At 37.3% G+C, this 17,972-nt stretch overlaps 1 protein-coding gene across 3 annotated transcripts in view; it reads right to left on the bottom strand.

Annotated features, from left to right (window-relative positions):
* Positions 1-4,409: 4,409 nt before the first annotated feature.
* STRIT1 (small transmembrane regulator of ion transport 1) overlaps positions 4,410-17,972 on the bottom strand; it is a 36,634-nt gene continuing 23,071 nt past the window's right edge. The window contains exons 3-5 of one of the 3 annotated variants that reach the window (XR_004950547.1): positions 15,527-15,589; positions 11,201-11,245; positions 4,410-4,573 (exon numbers count right to left, since the gene is read on the bottom strand). The gene's annotated coding sequence lies outside the window, so the exon portion shown is untranslated. The other 2 variants (XR_004950548.1, XM_036219623.1) reach the window with 2 other exon arrangements.

Raw genomic sequence — 17,972 nt, forward strand, 5'->3', positions numbered from 1 at the left:
GCTATTTCTCCTTGCATTCCCTTGTCTCACAGTACTCACGAACTCCTATTCATTGCTTATGCACAGCGACTGGGCCACTTCTTTTATTGCTAGATCTTTTGGTCCTCTGTTACCCTTTTGGGGGATTATCAAAACTTACCCTAAACAAAGGCAATTTCTTTCTTAAGAATTCTTACCTGTTAATGAATTTTTTTTTTTTAATCTCCACTGCAGACTATTAGCTGAGAACTTTGGAAAAACATTAAAAGAAGACAGGCGCCCGAGAAGACTTAAGTGAGGAGATGACATTTAGTTGAGTTGTAAAATATTAGCAGATTTCCTCAGGCCAAAAATGAGATGAAGTACATCCTGAGGGGAGGAGATCGAGGAAGAAAGGAAAGAGAAATGTAAAAACACAGTAGGTTTCAGGAGCCTTAAGTGGCATACTGGGAATCTCACAAGCAGAATGCCAGATTAGACTGAAAAGGTGCCTTTTGGTGAGGGAGAAAATGGATCTTGAAAGCCCGTCCATAGAAAAAAAAAGCCTTATTACTGATCCCCCAAATTTTTGCTTTTCACATGACTAATCCGTGTTTTGGGTTATCAGCTCTAGAAATTGGTTTGTATCAATTCAACAACACATACTAGGTACTTAGTATATGATGGACACAGTGCTAAAAATTGGTAATATAAGACGAATAAATGCTCACAATGTTAATATACTGGGAAGAATCCAGTGCAGAGCTTCCTGTGCAGTGTGCCAAGACAGACGCGCCATCTGTACATGCAGATGCATTGAGATTGATCTCTTCAGTTTTGGGGGCAGCTAGGAAGAAACTGAGGTGGCCAGGATTTCCATCCGGTTGTCTCTTAGCCATAAGTAAGCTTCTCCTTTGATACCAAAGTAAATACAAATACTGTGTACAATGGGTACCATTCTGTGGAAATGGTTGGGAAACACTGGCAGAGGATTAGGAGGATGTTGCAGAAGTCCAGGTAAGCTGGATGAGAGTGTAGCTGTGGCGATGATATAAAGAAGATATGAACTATCGATGAGTGAGAATGAACATATGTTGGTCTTATATTTCATCAGCCTCCAACCACCACATTTCTTCCAGCTCCAATTCATTAGAAAGCATTATTTTAGGAACTATTTTAAAAGGTATTGAGCAATTATTAATTTTTCCATAAATGCAACAAATATTTATTTTGCTTCTAGAGTGGGCCAGACACTGTCCTAAGACAGAGTGGTAAACAGAACTAGTACAATTTCTGCCTTCATAAAACCTACCCTCGAATTCGGTTATAACTTGTGTTTGGTGCAAAGAAAATTTTTATTGTGTTTTGTGGGAGGTGATGATGAAGGAGAGGACAATGGATTCAGCACAAGGAGTGTTTAGATAAGAGGAACTTCTACAAGCCATGCATCAGAGAGGAATAAGTACAGGTTTAGAGAACTGAAAATAGTCGAACCTTGTCCTTGGAAGAGAGATTTTATAGCCTAAAATTACTGAGAAGTTCTGACTTTCAGTTTTTCGTTTTCTGCTGTCTCTAAACTTTTCCCTTATTGAACATGCCAAAATATGAGACTTAACAGAGTATCAGCAGTGAGAAAATCAGAAGTGGGATATTTATAAGTACGTCAATGAAACTTTTCTTAACTTTACAGAATTAATCTTATTTTCTTGTATCTGCATAAATTTTTTTATTTATAAGAGTTCTTTTTTGTTTTGTTTTAATGTTCTGTTTATAACAACACATTGCTCATGTTTCAAGGATTCAAAATCTTTTCTTATCTGTCCAAGGAAATTAAAGGTAGTTTTCTCTTTGATGTTTTTGTGTTTCTGCAAACTTTGGTTTTTTTCAAGTTATCTATTTTTTGTGTGTTTTTTAGTCTTTATCTTTTATGTTAAGGTTCCTTGGGTATCTGATTATCTACTCATGTTTCAAGAAAAAGGCAATAAAAAAGCATATTTGAAGCTCTGAGTGATGGATGGGTTTTGTTGACTGTGGCTCATGCTTTTTGATTTTTAACCCAGGCATTGAAAACTAAGCAATCCATAGACAGTCTGAAATAAATGTGTCTGTATTTTATTGTGTTTTTTTCAAATAGATTTGCGTGCCTTTAACCATGGCTGTACCTTTAACTACCCGCAAATCCCATACTCCTTTTTTAATTAAACTACTTTTAAGCTTGAAATTCCTACCTAATGCTTTTTCTTCTAACAGTCAAAACCTTGCCCAGATGCCTCTTGTTCTGTAATACCTTCTCTAATACCCTAAGAGCAACTCAAACTTTACCTGCTCCGGGTACCACCAAGTTTCATCTCTCCATCAGAGCCCTTGCCATGGTCTTCCTTCATGTGACAAGTATTTGAAGTGTACATGAGATACTGCATGCGACTGTACGTCCTGTGGAGGAAGGGACTCTTTCAGGCATGTAAGTCTCCCATGTAGTAGCTTTGGTAAAAACTCAAGAAAAGGTTTCTTGAAAACCTTTGTGCTCAGTGGGGCAGGGGTCGAAGGAAGGAAAGGAGAAAAGGGGAGCATAAAGTAAATTTGATATTCATCCCAGAGTATTCGATTGTTAAAATCATGACCTATAATCCTTCCCAGCCCCCAAAGTAAGCAACACACCATGCCAACTTGCAATGTGGCTTCAATATACTTTCAAATGATTTCACGGGATATGATCTGTTTCACATGATAGAACATTTCTCAAGCTGTAACAACAAAAAGAAGGAAAAACAAAAACCCCAACATATCCAAATGAAAGAAGGAATAGTTCTGCATTTGAAAAGGTAGTTTATCCTCAGTTGGGATCATGTGCCCTTTGAGCATTCAAATCAGATAAAGCGTAAATCTTGGCACATCCACGAAGGTGCCCAGGCACAATAAATCATGCTTCATGGCAAACATTTTGAAAGGAGTTTTCAGATATCTGAGGCCTTAGCATTTCTGCTGCTTTCATTTCACCATGGCCTCGGTTGTAAAGTATTCATGATGTTCCTGAGCGGCATAGATTTCTTTTTCATGTATTTTTATTGAAATATATTTGACATAAAACATTGAGTGAGTTTAAGGTGTACGCATATTGATTCGTGTACATTTGAGTGAGTTTAAGGTGTACACATATTGATTTGTGTACATTTCAGCATGATTGCTATTGTAGTATTAGCTAATGTCAACTAATTATTATTTCTTCTAGTGTTGGGAACAATTAAGATCTAGTCTCTTGGCAAGTTTAATGTTAATGATATGGTTTTGTTGTCTATAATTACTGTACTGTGTATTAGATGTCCAGGACTTATTCGTCTCCTAGTTGCAAGTACATACTCTTAAACAGCATCTCTTCCACTCCCCCACCACCTCCTCGCTCCCAGTAACCACCATTTTACTCTCTGCTTTTACAAGTTTGTTTTTTTAGATTTGACATATCAGCAATATCACACAGTATTTGTCTTTATCTGTCTGACTTATCTCACTTAACATAGTGCCCTCCAGGTCCATTCATGGTGTTGCAAACAGCAGAATTTCTAAGCAACATGGATTTTTGCCATGCATCGTATCCATTTCCACTTATAGCTCCTGGAACACAATCTGCATTCCCATCCATGTTGCATCCCAACCATAGCTGAACTAGTCATTTCCTTTTTGATTCAGCCACTCATGCTGGCCTAGTTAAAAAGCATTAGCTAATTCCTTTTTCCTATTAATCTTTCTCTCCCAGAATAGTTAAATATTGCAGTTTTTAAATTTTTGAGAGAGCCCTGCGAGTAATAAGTATAGACTCATTCATGTGAACAATAAACCAACTATGTTTGGATTTACACAAATTTATGACTCTGCAAAGACCCTGAAGAACCAGATGGGTTCTAGGAACTCTATCTCCAAGTACTCTTAAATTGGACATGGTTGTTGACCGACAGACTATGGTGTGGGCAGCCTCAGTTACCATCAAGCTAATGCTTCCTACGAATGGTGGCATCAGAAACCATATAGCCTTTCTATAAGTGCCAGTTCCCGCCTATGAAATGGGCAAAATAATGGCATGTATTTCAGAAGACATTTGTGAAGACCAAATGAAACAATGTGGTTAGAACACATCTCACAAATATTAGTTGCTGTGTTCTTTATTAACAAGACCACCAAGGCCGAAACACAATGTCATACAAATATACGACAAGAACGGTTGTCCGTGGTTTTAGAAACCAGTTATATACCTCAATACCTACCAAGTCCAACGCCAGAATAAACTGGCTGAATGAAACCAGAAATATTCATAATTTAATTTTTAAATGAATGAATCAATTCAACACTAGGGAACAAGAATTATAAAGGAATTAGAAGCAGATGGTTCTCATTTTTTTTTTATAATCATAAAGAAAACTTTAGAAAGAACACAGTAAACTGCTAAGTCAAAACCAGTGTTTAAGAATCTTTTAGTTTTATTAGAAACCTAAATGTGATGGGCCCTAAAATTCAACTCTTTCCTCCTTCCAAAAGGTGTATGCCATGGACCAAATGCAGACAGCGTGCTCCTCACACTGCAGAGGCTCTGGATGGTGATGCCGAAGGCCGCTGGTGACCTAAACTGAACAAAAGAATAAAACTTTGTTGCAGAGAGTATTAGCTTAACAACTTTTATTTGCCTTTCTGGGTCAAAACCCAAAAAAAGTAATATTTTTTAAGAAGGGAGCACTTTGTAAAATGTACTTTGCTTTGCTTTCCATGTGTTTATTTTGTTAGATTTAAGTGAGTAGTAAGTCATTGTGTACAAAGTAGTTAATATTGTTTCCCCCAAGTATTTGGATAAATTGGTTGACTTAAAATTAATCTAAATTAGCCTTTCTCTAACCATCATTCACAGAACATTGTTCGTGGAATGCTAATAAATATGTTGGAGAAAAATATACTAGCACAAATGAATTTGAAATAGAGGCATTTATTACATATGAATTTACCAGCATGTCAAATGCATTTTAGCATATAGAAAACTGTAAAATATTCTGTGCTGAAGAAATCTACTTTTTTCTTTAATCCACATTTTTCCAAAATTATTTGAGCTGGAGTCCATTTTTCCCAGCTCTTCTTTCAGCATCCTATAGAGCACAGTTTGTAAAATTCCAGTTTGAGGATATATTGATTATAATTGGGCAGGGCTTATCTTGCAATTCTTCAAAAGACTGTCAAGCTGAAGATTGTTAGGGTTCTGCCTATCTATAATAAAAATAACAACAACAATAATGTATACCACTTATTGAGCACTTACTAAATTTTAGCGAAAGTGTTTCTTCCCCATTCCTTATTTTTCTTTCCTTGGATAGTGTTCTCCTCAGTACTCCTGGCCTCCATCCCACCCTTTACTCTTCTCCCTGGAGGTGGAGTGCTATCAGTGGCCAACAGCTATCGATCAACATTTCTCGGTGAAGTGGGGTTAGTTAGATCAAAAGTGGAAGTGAACAAAAACACTAAGCCTCTTCTCTCTTTCGTCTTCAACTGGACCAAGGGCAGTTGGAATTTTGGGTTAAGTGTCTGTTCCTCTGAAGGAAGTCCTTTCAGGTAGATTGTTTCAAGGCCAAGAAGAAAAGGTAGAGAGTTAGAAAGTCCATTTCATTAGTCAAACGAAGTTGTGTCTTAAAACCCAGTCCTTATTATTGATAATGGCAATATTTTTGTTCTCCATGGAACAACTTGATTGTGTTTCAACTGGTTCAAATCTAAGGCAGTGAAGAGGGGTGTGTTGTTCTGGGCCCTCCTCAAAACCTCAACAGCAAATATCATTAATTCTGCATAGTATTTTACATGCGTTATCTCATTTATGTCTCCCAACAACTTTTTAAGGTGGATATTAATGCATCCCCTTTTTACAGATGAAGAAATTGAAACAGGGTAAGTAACTTACCAGAGGTGATGTACTAAGTGACTAACCCCATCATTAATGAATGTAACATCGTGCACAGTATTACTTGCACTGTTACTATAATCAGTGCATTGAACAGAATGGTGCTTATTTTGGATTTCTTTATTATTTCTCTCTCGATTTCTCCTCTATTGTGCATATTGATCTATAAGGCCAACCTCAGTTATATGGAATGAATGTAAAAAAACAACAACATAACCTTGGTAAATGAGTCACTCAGGGAAGGTCTAAAATCAGAAAGGTCTAGATCAGAAATTTCAAACTGACAGCCAGCTCACTGACATGCCTTTTTTGTTTCCCAAAGTGTTTTAGATTTGAATTAGTTATTATTATAAACATATAGATTTCTGGAAGCTCTTGGAAAATATGAACATCTGGGCAGCAGTGAGCCAGAGATGAAGAGCTGCTGTCTCATTTGGATGGAGCATGTGTAGCACAGTTCACTTTGCTCTTTACCATGTCATTTCATTTAAGTACTCTGCCTGCACATGCTCCTGTAAACCTTTCAATTGGCAGCCCTGATGCCAGATAGAATGCCTCCCATACCCATTCCATTTGCCCCCATGCACCATCACAGCCACTACGAGAATCCTTTGGCTGGATGTCAGCGTCTGTGATCAGGCCACTAAATAAGCATTAGGTGTTAATGTGAAACAGCCGAGCTCTAAGTGGCAGCTCTACAAAAGAGATGCTATTCAGTGTGGGCACTCATTTCAATCTCTCAAGCAAAAATGTTCAAGTTACACCCTGTTGGGACTTCAGAGAGTGAGGAGAACAAGATCGGTAAGGGTCTAAGTCCAACACATACACTCAACTAAGTCTACATCTGCTTTAGGTATGAGACATCTGTGTAAATGTTATTAAATTATGTCTCCTGTGGCCCTAAAAATGTTGTAAAACCATTGACCCCAAGTCCTCTCTAGTCTCATCTCCAACACTGACATTTCTTTTTATATTAGTGTCTTTCATGTAGCATTGCTCAATAAAAGTTTGTTCAATGAGTGAACGAATAAACCGTGTGGGCTCTAGAATGGTGACTATTCTTCCCTTAAGAAATGTACATTTGAATGAATGAAGACTACTGCACCAAGGTCTCTTCCCTTTTTCTTTTTCCCACTCCTGAGCCTTATCCCTTCCCCATCACCAGAATGAACAGTGCTTTTCCCCGTTAAGGTTAGGTATCACCTCTTCCAGGGGAATCTACAGTCAAAGGATTCTCTAATGATGGTAAAATGTTCCCTCTTTTAGGTAATATCAAGGTTCAGAAGGCAAGGAGTAAATAGTTGAGGGGAGGCACTTTCTCATCTGAAATGAGGGCTTTAAAATTTTTAAAAAATGGCAGATTCAAAGCTTCAATAAACCATAGCTTGTATTTAAACATGAACAACTATAAAATCACAGAACGTGAGATTGAGCTGGAAGGAATTTTACCAAGAAATCATCAGAGAGTCTGCCATGGCAATTATGACATCGGAATGCCATCTGCACCAGGTTATTAGAAATATCAATTTGTTGAATGGCTGTGCAATATTAGGTATAGTGTGTTTTTTAAAACAGTTGGTCACTGAAAAATTATCAACTTCGGATTTTAAAGCATTCTTCAGTGTCATATAAACCTGTTGGAGAGAAGATACGCTTTAGCATAATGGCAGATAAACATCGTATTAAAATTGTTTTTCCCGATTAAGAGTATTTGCTTCCATTTTACAAGGCTTGGCTTACACTTATTATTTGACTGGGCTGAAAGGTCATATGCAAATTTTTAATAGTCAAATGATCAGAATTGCCTTTCAATCTGTGTAAGGTACTGAAATAATTTAAATAACCCAAGCTAGACAGATTTATCTATTATCAGGAGGTTTCTTAAAGAATGTGCCACTATGATCATTAGAATATTCAGTGAACAGACTTTCTCAAAAGGTTATGAAAGCAATCACTGATAGCCATTTTTTTTTAATTAAAAACATCATATAGTAATAAGAGCAGGGGGGTTAAACAGTGTTATTTTAAAGGGCACTATATTGATAGTTGGGTAGTTCCTAAAGGGTACAGTCCCAGGAAATTCAAAGAAATCTCTTATTCCAGTACAGGGGAATCAGTCAAGTAAGCCTCCAGTTGGAGATTAGTTAACCTACCCTGGGATCAAGTAAGAGGCTGTGTATAGAGTATGTTCATCACCAAGTGGCCTACCATGCACCGCTGGCCAGACACTACAGTAGTCCCCCTTGTGCTTGGGGGTATGTTCCAAGACCCCCAGGGGATGCCCGAAACTGCAGCTCGTACTGAACCCTGCAGGTATTATATTTTCTCCGATGCATTACGATGATAGTTTAATTTATAAATCAGGCACAGTAAGGGACTAACAATAATAACAAATAATACCTAATAATAAAATAGAACAATCATCATAATATACTGGAATAAAAGTTATGTGAATGTGGTCTTTTTCTCTCGAAATATCTCATTGTACTATACTCTCCTTTTCGTTTCCAGGAAGCACTCTGTGACTTCTCTTTGGCATATCTGAATTGCCATCCCTCTTTAGGGACCATTGTTAAGTAAAATAAGGGTTTGTTGAACACAAGCAGTGCGATATCTCACAAGTCGACTTGAAAACCAAGATGTTTACTAACTAAGAGTGGGGGGAGTATACAATGTGAAAACGCTGGACAAAGGATGGTTCACCGCCTGGGCAAGATTTTATCATGCTACTCTAGCAGCATGCAATTTAAAACTTTTCAATTGTTTATTTCCAGAATTTTCCATTTAATGTCTTCGGACTGCAGTTAACTAAAACCGTGGGAAAACAAAACCACAAATAAGGGGGGACGACTGAAGGCTAGCTAACCCAGCTTGCCTTTCCAGCGTTCTTGTCCTTTCCTGCTCCTGCCACAGAAGCTGGCAGACCTTAACACTCACGATCCCAGCCCATACCCCTTGAATTTAGAAATGGCCACGTGACACAGGCCAATGAGGCAAAAGAAAAGAGTGCTTGGGGATTGGAGCAAAGTTACCGTTTTGGTTTTTTGGTTTTTTGGTTTTTTTTTTTTCTTTTTTTTTCTCTCTCTCTCTTATAAAACCAATGTCTGGCACCCATATTCCTCTCTCTGTTATTTCTGAACAGGTATGTTCGTATCTGGGGCTTTTGAAGCAATTTTGTGACATCATTGCGTCTCTGAACCAATGTCAGAGACCCACTTCCTGGTTATAGCACTATAAAAAGAGGTTTTTTGTTGTTGTCGTTGTTGTTACTTGCAGCCAAAATACACAATTGAGGACTAGTAACACCTTTTTTGAGTGTTTTTAGTCTCTTTATAATAACATTTCACTGAATAGATTTCCCTTCCTCAGGGGGAAAAAAAAAAAAGGAAAAAAATTTTAAACTTATCGCTCATGGCTGGTCCACTCTCACTCTGGAAAATTATATCTGAAGGTTTATGTTTATTACACAATTTTCTTGGGGAGTTCCCCCTTTGTGTTTAGTGTGGGACAGTCTATAGTTTTCTTTACTTCAGTCTAAACAATATGTTTTTTTTTTAATTTAAAACACTAATTATCCACATGAGATCTGCTCATTCTTGCTTCTTCATAGAGGCTTTTAAATTTTATTTTATATCTTAGATAGAGAATAGAGTTATCTGGTTCATAAAGAAAAACATTATAAAAAGGAATACAGCGAAATATAGTTTCCTGCCCCATTGTTAGAACTCATGTTAAAAACTATTGTCAGATATTTTTCTTTCAAATAAAATTATTAGACATATGATGACTGCAAAACAAACAAAGTTTCATGCTTGGTCATCCCTGAATCAAACTCTCTCTCTCATCCTCGACCATTTTACATTTCATATTTATTTCAACGATTTCTAATTCAAATACAAGGTAATACAAACATGCACTCTTTTGTCTTGCTTTTTTTCCAAGCCACATACCTTGGAGGCTTTTTTTTATTATTATTATCTGTGAATGGCACACACGTGTTTACAATAGCAAATTATACCATCCTTTAAAAATACATAAGATATTTCACTAATCCACTCTTAATAGACACTTGGACTGTTTTAACAAAGTGCTCCAACAAAAAGCCTCATACACACCTCATCTTGCAATAGGAAAGGAATGTCTGTAGGATAAATATCCAGAAATGGGTTTGCCGGTCAGATGGTAGTGTCAAATTGTTCTCCACATGAGGTATACTAACTTACCTTCCCACTAGCAATAGATGAATAAGCCTGAAAGTAAACTTAGGTTTTACCAATCCACTAGGTGAAAAATGGTATCTCAATGTACTTTTAACTTGCATTTATTTTATTATGAGAAATTTTAAATATCTTTCCATAAATTTCCTATTTCTTTTTTCTGTATCTGTTCCTATACTTTGCTTATTAATATATATCTATATCTATCTATCTATCTATCTATCTATACACATTTCATTTAAAGGAGCTCTCTGTATATCAAAGATATTCTCATTTGTAATATAACTGAAGATATTTTTCTCAGTTTATTGTTTGTTTTTTAACATATTTCTAGTGGGTTTTATTTTTTATATTTTAGCCATGCAGAATTTTTGGTTTTTACTTATTCTTTTATGATATCTGAAATTTGAATGAAAGACCTTTCTTATTTAAATATTACATCCATGTATTCTTTTAGTAATTGTGTGATTTCATTTTTTTTAATTTAAGTATTTGATCCATTTAGAATTTATACAAGTGTACAGTATGAGGCAAAGATCCAACTTTATTTTTTTCCAGTTATTTACAAAATTGGACCAATGGCAGTTATTGCTGAAAGTTCACCTTTTTAGGGTCTTTCAACATGAATTTTAAATATCTAGCTAAAAGTAGTGTTTTTATTATTTTCTAAGTTAAAATTCATGAAAGAAAAAGGTTTAGAAAAGTGCCTACTGGCTTGTACACAATCCACTTGAAGATAAAAATGAAAATTTAAATTTGTTCTTGGGATTTATTCTGTCTTTGAATAAATAGTAAATATATTGAAATGGATGTAAAAAGTTACATAAGGAAAATGTTAGAAAAACATTGGTGTCACTTTTTATTATTTCCCCTTTACAGATACAAGGCAAATGACTAGCAAAGATTACACATGGGACTCAAAGAAAAATAACCATTTTCATTATAAGTAAATGAATAACCTAAAATGGAATTTGATACAGTTCTGGCTCTGTGATATTTCCGGGCCTCACCCCCAATCTACTAAATCAAAATATCTAGAGCTGAGACCAGAGGATCTATTTTTATAATGACTTCTCAGATGACTGTAATGCAGACGGACCTGCAAAATCAGTGAACTCACATCTAGGAAGCTCTGACTTCTAGCCTGAAAAAGAAAGGGCAGAAAACAAATTCAGAACCACAGATCTAGAAAGAATGAGAAAGAATGACTAGACCCAACCCATTGTCTTCATCTTAATTAAAGGTTACACATGTGCCTTGCCTCTCCGAATGCCTCAGTAATCCACAAATGCCAGCAAGAGCTCAATTTCAAAGTCATCACCCCAACAGTCAAGAATTCTTGTCTTTCCACAAATGATCTGTCTTGCTTTCTTTTGAATCATTTTCTTTTTGTTAAATTTGACCCCAAGAAAAGAGAAAGAAATGAATATTCCTTGAGCATTAAAACTGTGTTAGGCACTTCACATACCTTAATCTTTTAATTTGGCTTTCCCACGAACCTTGTAAAGTGAATATTATGGCCTCATATCTACAGTTAAGGAAAAAGGATGCTGGGAGAGAATATATAACCAGGCCAACAGCACTCACTAAGAGCTAGAACAAGTAAATATTCAGGAATCGTTTTGTCAATTCTTTCACAGGAAAAAAAAAATAATAATTGCTCAGTATCTCTCCATGACTTTTTAGACAAAACTCATGATCTTTTAAAAATAAAGTAGTCAAGCAAATTTTAGTTTATACTTACAAATAGTTTATTTAAATTCTCTTAGATACTATTTGGGACCTAAGAAGGCTATTTTTAAAAATATCTCTCCAAACTCATCCTTCTCTGTCTCTTCACCTGGTTAGTGATTTCTCAACGTACTCCTTTACATCCGATGGTATGCTCTCTAATCTACATGCATATTTTGTACCTCTGCCAGTAGAATAAAAGCTTCTCCAGGGCATAGTCTTGATCTGTCTTGCTCTTCACTATATTCCCAGTGCTTGGAATACTGGAGTGCTCAGTCAAGACTTGCTGAAGGACTAACTGAAAATGAAGTCTTTATTCATACTAGCTTGTTTTCTTTACCACTGCTCAGGTCTGAGGTTTGGTTTGGTTTTTAGATCCTAAGGATATAGCTGGGTGTTTGGTTTGATAACTGGTTTAATAATCTACTAACTGTAGTTATCTCCTTTCTGTACATAGTAGCTCCTTGCTATATATAGTATCTCTGCTCCTTGGGAAGATGATCTGTACAGCTCTGAAAATTATTCTCATAACATCAGTTGAACCTTCCCTTCTCTGTTGTGACTGGCATCCCTTTGCTTTTACTTTTTTCTTTCTGTATAATTTCCCCCTCTCTCCATTACAAACCATCTAGAACATTGTCATTTACTGAGGACTCCCTATGCCAGGGAGTGCACTCCATGTTTTCTCAGATACCTCATTAAATCATCCCCAAAACTCAGTGATGTGTCTTCACGTTGTTTTCTTACAGAGGAATATGAAGTTTGGAGAGATAATATCTCCTGTTCAAGGAGCTAGGATTCAAACCCAGATTTACATCCATTTAAATCTCAGGCTTTTCTCACAATGTCTTCAGTGTATAAGAGAAACCCAATTAGTTATAGTATCTCTATGGTCTCCTAGGCTATTATTTTCTAAATACTTGTTAATGATCTGCTTCATGAAACAAAGTAGTGGAAATATCACATTTCTTTATTTTTCTCAAATGTGTTAATTTCTGAACCCACTAATGTCTGTGAGAAATGTAACCTCAGTCATTTTATGAAATGTATCACTTAGAAAATTCCTTTCATGGTATGTAATTGAGACTTATATTGGCTTAAATAAAAATGGTTATTCTATCAAGTGAAGGAAATCTGAATGTAACAAATCCAGATCTGTCAGCTCCGCAAAGTCATTGAATTCTCAGGATCTTTCCAATTTTCTGCTCTGTCACTTTAGTGCACAGTTTTCATCCACAGAATTGTCTCATTGTCCTAGATGACTGCTTAAGCTCTACTCATGACATCTGAATTCCAGACAGACAGGAGAGAGGAAAGGTGAAGAGACATGTCTTATTAACGAATTTTCCCAAAGGTGCAATCCATTCAATTTCTCCACCCTCTGTGACAAATGTGACCATAGAGACCTTCCCCACAGCTCCTGCTGACTGGCACCTTGTGTTAGGTTTCCTAATTACCACACCACATTCTCCAATATGAAGTTCTGCCACTTATGGGATGCATTGAAGAAAAGTGCATCATGGAGTTAGAACAAGATGCAAGCCCCCGTGTTACTCAACACCAATCTTTAGCTGTCTACTAGTTAACTTTTGCAGGTAACAAATAACCTCGAAGCTTAAAAGCTTAAAATACAACCAGATACTTGCTCACGATTGGGACATTCATGAAATTGCTTTCGGCTAGGAGAACTGCTAGAGATAGAAAATCCAAGATAGGCTTTCCTTTTCCTCCAGGGCCTCTCTACATGGCCTCTTACCAGTTAGTAGTCTAGTCCATGCTTCTTCTATGGTGTTTGTATCCTAAAAGGAAGTATTCCAAGAAAAAGTAAAGAAAAGCCAAGAGTCCTCTAAGGAGCTGGGCCTGAAACTGGCGAGGCATCACTTCCTCCATATTCTATGGGTTGAAACAAACCCAGATTCAAGAGGAGGGGAAAGAATCTCTGTTTCTTGAAAGAAGCAATCAGTGTCATCCACCAATCCATGCCTTCCCTTTGAGAGTGAACTCTCTCTTTAAACATCAGGCTCCATAAACTGCTTCCTCTCAGGGCAGGCCCATGATAATTTCTTGATTAGCCTAACCTTTCAAAACAAAAATTTCCAGGCCTGAAGGACAAAAGTTGCTAACACAATCCACATGCCTCCCACCAGGCAAGGGAGCCTGTAAGAACAGGCTTCTTATTAAAAGGAAATATCCTTTTCTTTGCTTTTGGAAATAAGAAAACAACGGCAAAAAAAATTTTTTTTTAATTCATTATTTTAATAACTTACCCCTTAGGGTCACATTCGTGTTTTTTAATATAGTTAGCTTCTAATTCTCTGTTGTACTTTGGTAGAATAGCGATAAGAAACCAAAACTTAATGATGTTATAAAGACTTATTTTGACAGTTTCAACCTCATTTGCATTCAAGTATAGTTATCATACTCCTTAGAAGGAGCAGAAAAATAATTGAGTTGGCGCTTACCTCATTCCCCTCCTCATTGTTTAAAATAATATATGTGGCGATTCATTATTGTAGATCTTCAGTTCAAAGTAGCTCAGGCAAACAGAGAACTTATTGGTTCCTAAACCTGGGAAATCAGGGTTAAGTCTGATTTCAAGTGTGTAGCTGGATGCAGGTGCTTGAATATTATTATCACTGCCCTTTGTTTCCACATTCTTGGCTACCATTCCCTATCACTTGGCTTCATTCCCTCCTGCTGCAGATGACCTTCCTCCATGTAACCAGCAAGACAGTTGTCAGCAGCCTCAACATAATTTTCTTCAAGATCAGCCACTCCCAGGAAAAGTAACTTCTCCTCCCATTCTAATAATAATCCCAGGGAAGGCTTTAATTTTCCTCTTTAAATCACATGTTCACTTTGGGATGGATCACTTTTCCCAGAAGTGTGGTATAAGATACAGAAAAATGACTGCTCTCCGCCCAAAATATTCACATTCTAATCTCTGTCGTCTGTGAATGTTATTTACATGGTAAAAGGGACTTTGCAGAAACGATTAAATTAAGGAGCTTGAGATGGGAAGATTATCCTGGATTATCCAGGTGGACCCAGTGACTCGCAAGGGTCCTTGTAAGAGGGATCAGAAAGAGCCAGGATCCAGGAGAAGGCCATGTGATGATAGAAGCAGGAATTGGATTGAAGTGCTTTGAGGATGGAAGGAGCCACGAGCCAAGAAACGCAGGTGGTCCTTAGAAGCTGGGAAAGCCAACGAAACAGATAGTCCCCTAGAGCCTCAGGGTGGAATCGGCCCTGCCAACACCAATTTTGGACTCTGGCTTCTAGAACTGTAAAAGAATACATTTTCGTTCATGTAAGTCACTAAGTTTGTGGTCATCTGTAACAGCAGCATAGGAAACTAACACAAGTCAGGTTTCTTGATTTGGCTCAGTTTTGTGTTCATGTTTTAAACTGTGGTCCAGGAGGGAGCAGGAGTTTCCAGAGAGTGGCAGGAATGAGTGAGCATGACTGATAGTGAGGCCAGGACTGCACCAAGTCAGGCCGGTTTTTCCCAAAAGGAAAATTCTTTTGTTATACAAGGAAAAAGGTAGAAAAGAAGGCTTAATAAATAAAACAAATAAGCAAATAACAACAGTCCATAAACACTAGCTACCACAATCTAGTACTATCCAAAAATAAAAATGCTGAGTTCGGCGGAAGGAAAAAACTAAGAAATGCAAGGGCATGTAAGACTCACAGCTGGGCCTGGATAATCGAGACTCCACAGCAGTAACGGCCAATGTTTTCCTGCTCTGATGTCCTGGAAGACAGAATTATGAAGAATAAAGCACATGTCTTAGAATCGTAATGCCTAAGTGCAAATCCTCCACTAAGGTGACACTCTAATCTTGGCTTTGGACAATAAAATGCGAGAGTTGGTGCTTCATCAACTCTTCCAAAAGAACACCTAACGTCACAGACAAGGAAACTGAAAGCACACACTGAGAGCCTGGGAGCCTCACGACGGACCTCATGCAAGTGAGAATTTCCTTGAGCATTATTTTTATTTTTTAAAAGTCAGGCTACAATTTGTTTTAATGTAAAACTAATATTTCAAAAGTCCTGTGAGTTAAATCATTTTCTCTTCTCAAATATTTATGTTACTAGATGCTCAAGGAAGCTTTACCGTTTTTACTGTAGCTTCAAACAAACACTCTATGATTTCAATGATTTACGTGTGTAGTCCAGTTATGGGACTAGGATCAGGTTCCTTCCAAACTTTCATTTCTAAGACAATCTCCATAGCTCTGCTAAGCTAGGAGGAAGGGATCGTCAGCAAGAGAATTTAATCGTGATGATGAAGAAGCTGCTGCCACATTTCTTTCTGAAGACACTTCAGATCATCACAACAAGAGGACTGAAATTTTAGTGGTTTTAAAACGTGTCTGTAAATTCTTGGATAGTCTTCCCATCAAGAGGTGGTTCTATGTCCTGTTCCCTTAAAAGAAGGCAGGCCTTTGTGACTGCCTTGACTAAGAGAATACAGCAGAAGCAAAATTATTGGATTTCTGAAGCTAAGTGGGAAACAGCAATATAGCCTCCACCTGTTCTCTTTTTCTCTTGAGATGTTTGACCTTACTATCAAGCAGCCATAGTTTAAGGAAGCCCAAGCCAAGTGGAGAGGTAACACATAGGTCCCCACCAAGGTTTCTGCCACGGTGACTATCAATTATCAGACACATATGTGAGAAAGGTTTTGAAATGACTCTAGTCACAGTCATTGTCGAGGGGGCCTTTGAGATGACTCCAGACTTAGTCACTAAGTGATTGCAAAAGCACAGGCCTTGAGCAAAAACAACCTAACTTAGACCAGTCAGCTCACAGAGCCAGAAGTAATAATAATGTTTATTTTCAAGAGAAGATAACCAAATTTAATGCATACATATGTATGGGAAAACCGCATACATGAGAGAGTCAGAGACCCCACATGCATGAGAGGTTCAGAAATAGAAAGGGAGATTGAGATATATAAGACATCCTGAGCTGGGGAATAATAACTTTATGTTGTTGTTTCATACCACAAAGTTTATGCAGTAATAGATAATTAAAACAAGGGTAATGTTGGTAAGACTGAATCCCCAAAGAGAAAAGAAAGGAATGTGTAGGTCAGAGAGCATAACCTTGACATATCCAAGGCCCCAGATTCCACCACTGCACCTCTGATTTCACTTTTCATGTTGAATTATGATGTGTCCATGTATTTCTTCACCTCCTTCTCTGGAAGATAGTGAGTGCTTCATAAATGGATAGGGGGAATGGTATAAGGAGACAAGGGAGGCTGGGAACTGAAATGAACTCAAATGATGAGAGTAACAATCCCAGGACCGCACTGAAATCTTTCATGGTTTGAATTTGGTAAGTAGCTCCAGGTAGTGTAACGCTGCCTGAAGATGCAATGTCGCCAACTCCCTAGCCTACTAACCGAGTGACCATGTTACTTTATAGCCTAGAATTCGTTCCTCACACTGGAGTACAGAAAGCAACAGAACTAACAGAACCAACAGGGTGTGTCCTCCAGAAGTAACAACTGTACTCTCATCATTTACTTTATACAAATATTTGTTGAAGATCTGTTATATACTAGGCACAAAAGTAAGCAATCCAGAATGAAATTTTATATAAAGTAAACACAAATGTATTATAGACAAAAATGCAAACTTAGCATGGATTTTTAAGGAACAACAAAAAAAGAATCCTCAAAGAATATTTACCCTTTCAGTGGCAACATGCTGTATCTTCAGAACCTTGGAGGTGGGTGTAAGTAGGTGTTCACTCTTCTCAGCTGGTAGGAGTGCAGTTTTAGAAACTCCCATTTTTAAAGCATTAATAAAAATACTTATACTGTAATGTTTTCCTGTACCATAGGTCAAAAATTGGTAGCTCATGTTGTCATCTGTAGATATGTTTCATTGGAACGACAGAGTGATCTGGTTATTGTTTTTTTATTTTTTTTTATTTTTTACAACTTGAATGAGTGGCTGATACTTAAAACTCAGGAATGTCATTTACTAAGTTGGATTTCTGGCTTCTCCTGAAGTAAAGTGGAAGAGCTAGCTAGCAAACTTGGCCACCTCCTCACATGGCAACGATCAGCTGGTGCTGAACTGCAGCTTCCTCCTTCCCTTTACACAAGACCTGGTCCC

Source organism: Rousettus aegyptiacus, unplaced genomic scaffold (genome assembly GCF_014176215.1).
Source record: "Rousettus aegyptiacus isolate mRouAeg1 unplaced genomic scaffold, mRouAeg1.p scaffold_m13_p_4, whole genome shotgun sequence".
In the NCBI taxonomy this organism is placed as follows: Eukaryota; Metazoa; Chordata; class Mammalia; order Chiroptera; family Pteropodidae; genus Rousettus; species Rousettus aegyptiacus.